The following is a 7,072-nucleotide window of genomic DNA, read 5'->3' on the forward strand; positions in this document are numbered from 1 at the left end:
CTGGGGAGCAGAAAGTATATGTGTCAGGTATGAGGAAGAAAATAGATTTTGGAAGTTATGAGAAATGTAGAGAGTGAGTTGAGCATAGTTTGTGATTTTTAGGGCCTCTAAAAGTACTAAAGCAGCGGCAGCCACTGCACGCAGACATGAGGGCTAGGCTAAAACAGTAAGGTCAAGTTGTTCGGACAGAAAGGCTACAGGGTGTGGTCCTGGCTCTTGTGTAAGAATTCTGACTGCACTAACCATGCCTAGGAAGGAAAGGAGTTGTTGTTTTGTAAGGGATTGAGGTTTGGGAGATTAATCGGACACATCAGCAGGGAAAGCAAGTGTGTTTTTATGAGAATTATGCCAAGATAGGTAACAGATGAGGATGAAATTTGGGCTTGACTGAAGTAATGGGGGCTGTCTGTGAGCCTTGCGGCAGTACAGCCTAGGTAATTTGCTGAGCCTAGTGGGTGTCAGGGTCAGTCTAAGTGAAGGCAAAGAGAGGCTGGGATTAAGGGTGCAAAGGAATAGTAAAGAAAGCATGTTTGAGATCTAGAACAGAATAATGGGTTGTAGAGGCAGGTATTGAGGATAGGAGAGTATATGGGTTTGGCACCACGGGGTGGATAGGCAAAACAATTTGGTTGATAAGGCGCAGATCCTGAACTAACTTGTAAGGCTTGTCTGGTTTTAGGACAGGTAAAATGGGGGAATTGTAAGGACAGTTTATAGGCTTTAAAAGGCCATGCTGTAGCAGGCGAGTGATAACAGGCTTTAATCTTTTTAAAGCATGCTGCGGGATGGGATATTGGCGTTGAGTGGGGTAAGGGCGATTAGGTTTTAATGAGATGGTAAGGGGTGCATGATCGGTCGCCAAGGAGGGAGTAGAGGTATCTTATACTTGTGGGTTAAGATGAGGGGATACAAGAGGAGGATGCAAAGGAGGCTTTGGATTAGGAGGAAGGGCGGCAACGAGATGTAGCTGTAGTCCAGGAATAGTCAGGGAAGCAGATAATTTAGTTAAAGTGTCTCAGCCTAATAAGGGAACTGGGCAGGTGGGGATAACTAAAAGGAGTGCTTAGAAGAGTATTGTCTAAGTTGGCACCAGAGTTGGGGAGTTTTAAGAGGTTTAGAAGCCTGGCCGTCAATACCCACAACAGTTATGGAGGCAAGGGAAACAGGCCCTTGAAAAGAAGGTAATGTGGAGTGGGTAGCCTCTGTATCGATTAAGAAGGGGACAGACTTACCCTCCACTGTGAGAGTTACCCGAAGCTCGGCATCCGTGATGGTTCTAGGGGGCTTCTGAGGCGATCGGGAAGCATCAGTCTTCAGCCGCTAAGCCAAGAAGGAGTCAGTCAGAGAGCCTTGGGCCAGAGTTCCAGGGGCTCTGGGAGTGGCTGCCAGGTGAGTTGAACAGTCCGATTTTCAGTGGGGTCACACACAGATGGGACGCGGCTTAGGAGGAATCCCAGGCTGTGGACATTCCTTGGCCCAGTGGCCAGATTTCCGGCACGTGTAGCAAGCTCCTGGGGGAGGAGGTTCTGGAGGAATGCCTGGCTGCTACCGTTCAGGTGTTTGGAAGTTCTTGTGTGCTGGAGATGTGGCTGGGGTTTGTCTTACAGTGGAGGCAAGGAATTGCAACTTTTTTCTGTTATTGTACACCTTGAAGGTGAGGTTAATTAAGTCCTGTTGTGGGGTTTGAGGGCCAGATTCTAATTTTTGGAGTTTTATTTAATGTCGGGAGCAGATTGGGTAATAAAATGTATGCTGAGAATAAGACAGCCTTTTGACCTTTTAGGGTCTAGGGCTGTAAAGCGTCTCAGGGTTGCTGCCAAATGAGCCATGAACTGGGCTGGATTTTTATATTTGATGAAAAAGAGCCTAAACGCTATCTGATTTGGGATAAAGAAAAAGGAGCATTAACCTTGACTATGCCTTTAGCTGTAGCCACCTTTTTAAGAGTAAATTGCTGGGCAGGTGGGGAAGATCTAGTCGAGAAACTAAACTGTAAGCCGGACCGGGTGTGAGGAGGGGAGGTGATAAAAGGATTATAGGGTGGAGGAGCGGAGGCTGAGGAAGAATTGGGACCTAGCTCTGCCTGGCGAGGAGGGGAGAGTTCAGATGGGTCTGTAGAAAAGGAAGATTAGAAAGACTCAGTGACGCTTGGGGTTGGGACTGAGGGGACAGGCGGGAGGGAAAGAAGATTTGAGACGAGTTGCACTGGGCACAGAGACTAGGAAGGGACTGATGTGTAAAAGAAAGCCTGGACGTCAGGCACCTCAGACCATTTGCCCATTTTACGACAAGAATTATTTAGATCTTGTAGGATGGAAAAATTGAAAGTGCTGTTTTCCGGCTATTTGGAACTACTATCAAGTTTGTATTGGGGTCAAGCGGCATTGCAGAAGAAAATAAGGCATTTAGGTTTTAGGTCAGATGTGAGTTGAAGAGGTTTTAAGCTTTTGAGAACACAGGCTAAGGGAGAAGAAGGAAGAATGGAAGGTGGAAGCTTGCCCATAGTGAAGGAGGCAAACCCAGAGAAAAGAGTAGAGACACGGAGAAGGGGTCGGGGGTTCTTGCCCTCCAGAAAAGCAGAGAAGGGGTTGGAGCATGGAAATAAGGGATTGGGGCACAGAGATAAGAGGTCAGCGTGCGGAAATAAGGGATTGGGGCGCAGAGATAAGAGGTTGGGCTGTGGAAATAAGCGATTGGGGCACAGAGATGAGGTCGGGGTGTGGAAATAAGGGATTGGGGGTTCTTGCCCCCTAGAAAAGCAGGACTTGCCGCTAAGGGTGAAGGAAAAGGGGTTGAGGGGTACTTGCCCCTGCCCCAGGAAAGCGGGACTTGCTGCTAAGGGTGAAGGAGAAGGGGTTGAGGGGTACTTGCCCCTGCCCCAGGAAAGTGGGACTTGCCGCTAAGGGTGAAGGAGAAGAGGTTGAGGGGTACTTGCCCCTGCCCCAGGAAAGTGGGACTTGCCGCTAAGGGTGAAAGAGAAGGGGTTGAGGGGTACTTGCTCCTGCCCCAGGAAAGGCAGAGAAGGGGTAGAGACAAGGAGAGAAGGGGTTGGGGTACTTGCCCCTTCCCCAGAAAAGTGGGACTTGCCGCTAAGGGTGAAGGACCAAGGCAGGCATCCCTGCGTGGTCTGACACCCTTGAAACGTGGGTATATAATCAGAGAGGCGTCCCTGCAATGATTAAACACCAAGGGAAGGCTGCCTTCCCAGTCTGTGACCGGCGCCGGAGTTTTGGGTCCACGGATAAAACGTGTGTCCTTTGTCTCTCCCAGAAAATGCAAGGAATTGAAATTAAGAGAAGGGAGAGATTGAAGAGTGGAAAGGAGAAAGTGGTTGAGGGACAGTGAGAGAGGTTGGAGAAGAGAGTAAGAAGAGGCCGCTTACCAGATTTAAAATAGGTGAGATGTTCCTTGGGCTGGTAGATCTGAGGACCTGAGGTCGTAGGTGGATCTTTTTCACGAAGTAAAGAGCAGGAGCACAGGGGATTGATGTCCCAAGGGAGGTCCCCCGATCCGAGTCACGGCACCAAATTTCATGCGCGTCCGTGTGAAGAGACCACCAAACAGGCTTTGTGTGAGCAAAATGGCTGTTTATTTCATCTGGGTGCAGGTGGGCTGAGTCCGAAAGAGAGTCAGCGAAGGGAGATAGGGGTGGGGCCATTTTATAGGATTTGGGAAGGTAATGGAAAATTACAGTCAAAGGGGGTTGTTCTCTGGTGGGCAGCGGTGGATCTCACAAAGTACATTCTCAAGGGTGGGGAGAATTACAAAGAACCTTCTTAAGGGTGGGGGAGACTACAAAGTGCATTGATGAGTTAGGGTGGGGCAGGAACAAATCACAATGGTGGAATGTCATCAGTTAAGGATCTTCAGTTACTTTAGGCCATCTGGATGTACACGTGCAAGTCACAGGGGATGCGATGGCCTGGCCTGGGCTCAGAGGCCTGACAGGGGGCAGCTCTGTTTTCCCGCCTTCAGTTTCTGATGAGGTACATGAAACCCACAGGAAGCAAACCAAAATGAAAGCAAGAAAAACAAGGCTCAGCAGAGAGCGGCTATCTGCAGTTCACTTGGGATTAGAGAATGTGCTTTTGGCTCCATTAGCAGAATACCTAACATGCTTGTATTTGAAAAGCCAATCTGCAGAATTAACAGCCAGTGAATTGTTAGTCTTGCAGGCTGTTGATTCTGTCTTGCTCTTTTTTAACCATCAGAACTCACTTATTTTTATTTACTTTTTGGCATGAAATAATTTCCTATATCCTCTTTTTAACTCACTTCTAATAAGATAACACATCTATTTTTCTCATTCTGAATTCTGGAGGATTTTATTGTTGAGGGAAGACAGTAGATATTGCATATCTACTTTCTTTTTTCTATTGTGTGTGTGTGTGTGTGTGTGTTTACAGTTTTATTTAAACACAAAACATGCACATGAGCTGCCTACTCATTTTCTTCACTGCAGAGCCTGGCATTGGGGTTGGTGACTCTGATGGCCAGCTGGGTGGCCCTTTCCATGATGGCTTTGAGGTTCAATTAAATGTAGCCTCATCTTAATAATATCAATGAAATCACATATTTGATGTGATGGTTATATTTTTTTTCCTAATAGACTTTAAAATAAATATAACTATGAAAACTTAAAATGTTCATGCTTGTGTCACATATAAGCTTGTATCTCCCTAGTGGGACCTGCAACACACATTGAGAAAGACTGATAGTTCATTGGATTCTAGGCTTGTTTTTTATCAGTGGAGATACTTTAGAATTTTAATGGACCCCAATCTGTCCAATAGATAACTGCTCCAAAGAAAGCTGGCCAGGGTGGCTTGGAGGAAACATTGTGAGCAATCTCAGCACAGTAAGATTTGTTGCACATCAGCAGCACTTCCTGCTCCTTGACCTTGTGGACCAGGAACTTCTGGAAGCCACTGGGCAGCATATGCTTTGTTTTTTTGTTGCTCCCATAAGCAATGTTGGGCATCAAGATCTGGAGCTTGAACCTTCTATGAACCCTGTTGTCAATACCTCTGGGTTTCTGCCAGTCACGCTTAAGTTTGACATATCAGTCTGACCAGTGCCCGATGAATTTCTTGGTTCTGTTTTTGACTATTTTGGGCTTCACAAGGGGTATGAAGGTGGCCATGATGCTGAGGAGGAGATGGCTGCCGCCTCCATAGGCAGTGCCAAAGAAGAGAGAACATATCTACTTTCTTAATGTTGGACTTGCACTGGGTGTCCATAGTTGATGAAGTGTGGCGTGCCATGGTGGACAGACATTGGGCATCTGGGGCAGACAAACCTGGATTTAAACTTGGCTTAACCATCTGTCATCTGTGGACAGGCATTTCTTATTTAAATAAGCTTGATTTTTTTATTTCTTAAGAAGAATTATGCTTTTTTCCCCCCACAGATTTTTTTTTTTTTTTTTTTTTTTTTTGAGACGCAATCTCTCTCTGTTGCCCAGGCTGGAGGGCAGTGGTGCGATCTCAGCTCACTACAAGCTCCACCTCCCAAGTTCATGCCATTCTCCTGCCTTAGCCTCCTGAGTAGCTGGGACTACAGGCGCCCGCCACTATGCCTGCCTAATTTTTTTTTGTATTTTTAGTAGAGACAGGGTTTCACCATGTTAGCCAGGATGGTCTCGATCTCCTGACCTTGTGATCTGCCTGCCTCGGCCTCCCAAAGTGCTGGGATTACAGGCATGAGCCCCCACAGAATTTTTTGTGTGTGGATTTAAGAGACAACATGTAAAAAAATCTCCAGCTTCAGTGTGTTGAGTTTAGATGTGAAATAAATATCAGCTCTTTTTTCATTTCTCACAAGCTTGACAAGTGCTTGTACCAGATACTACAGCCAAAGCGAAGATGAATATGACATAGGTCAGGATGGCAAATAAGTTTTCTTTCATGCCCAGCTCTTATGAAGTGGTGCAGCCTCAGGGAGTACTGTGTTGAGATGGATTTTAAGGGTCAGCAGGGAAGAGTGACATAGTGGATTAGCCATATCCTTCAAGGCTCAGGAGGGGGCATTGAGGAACACAAATGTCATAAATTTGTCATCACTGACACAGCTTTGTTTTGGGAAGTCAGAGCTAATGGAGTGTGAAATTTGTCTAGAAGAAACAAATAGCTATTGAAAATAAGGAGAGTGGTAGACACTTTTACACGCGTTATGTCTACACGTGTTATGTCTTGAATGCACTCAGCAAACTGGAGAGGAATGAATTACTCTTTGCAGAACAGTGCTCCAGATGGCCTTGGACCGACCCAGTTTTTACTCCTTTTCCACTTGTAGTTCTCAAGAATAACTGTAGAATGTGCCAGGAATGTAGCATCTGAGATAAAGGAGGAGATGGCTGGAACAGCCTGAGTTCTGTTCCAGTCCTGCCCTGACTTCCTAAAGAAAAAGGGTGTCCTCCGCATGTTCTCACTTGTAAGTGGGAGTTGGAGTTGAACAATGAGAACACATGGACACAGGGAGGAGAACATCACACACCGGGGCCTGTTGGGGGTAGGAGACTAGGGGAGGGATAGCATTAGGAGAAATACCTAATGTAAACGATGGGTTGATAGGTGCAGCAAACCACCATGGCACATGTATACCTATGTAACAAACCTGCATGTTCTGTACATGTACCCCAGAACTTAAAAGTATAAAAACAAAAGAGAAAGAAACAGGGTGTTCTTCAGTGCCTTAGCCCAGCGTGTCATGTGACCATAGGGAATACAACCCAGGGTGGGCTGCTTTCTCTGGTTCCTTAGCTGCGGTGCAACGAGAACACAGGCAGACGAAGCATCATCTGCCTTAGGAAGCTTTTCTGAGCCTTGGGGGCCCGCTTACAGTGAATCCCAGGCTTCTGTTATCCTTGCTGCCTATCTATAAATAATAAATCTGCTTCATGTAACTTGTGTGAGAATGTGTTCTGTCTCACTGCACCCAGACAAGTTGGCAACCAGTGCATAGTGATCTGCTTCCCATTATTCTCATGCTGTATGAAAGAAAATGGAATCATAGACAAGGTAAGTCATTTTCTCAAGATCTTACGAAGTAAGAAGTGGTAAGAAGAACCTGA

The 7,072-nt window shown here is 46.3% G+C and overlaps 1 pseudogene; it reads right to left on the bottom strand.

The window, feature by feature from the left end:
• Positions 1-4,440: 4,440 nt before the first annotated feature.
• LOC112133143 (large ribosomal subunit protein eL32-like) lies at positions 4,441-5,143 on the bottom strand (annotated as a pseudogene).
• Positions 5,144-7,072: the final 1,929 nt, after the last annotated feature.

This window comes from Pongo abelii, chromosome 3 (assembly GCF_028885655.2).
Source record: "Pongo abelii isolate AG06213 chromosome 3, NHGRI_mPonAbe1-v2.0_pri, whole genome shotgun sequence".
Taxonomy (NCBI): domain Eukaryota; kingdom Metazoa; phylum Chordata; class Mammalia; order Primates; family Hominidae; genus Pongo; species Pongo abelii.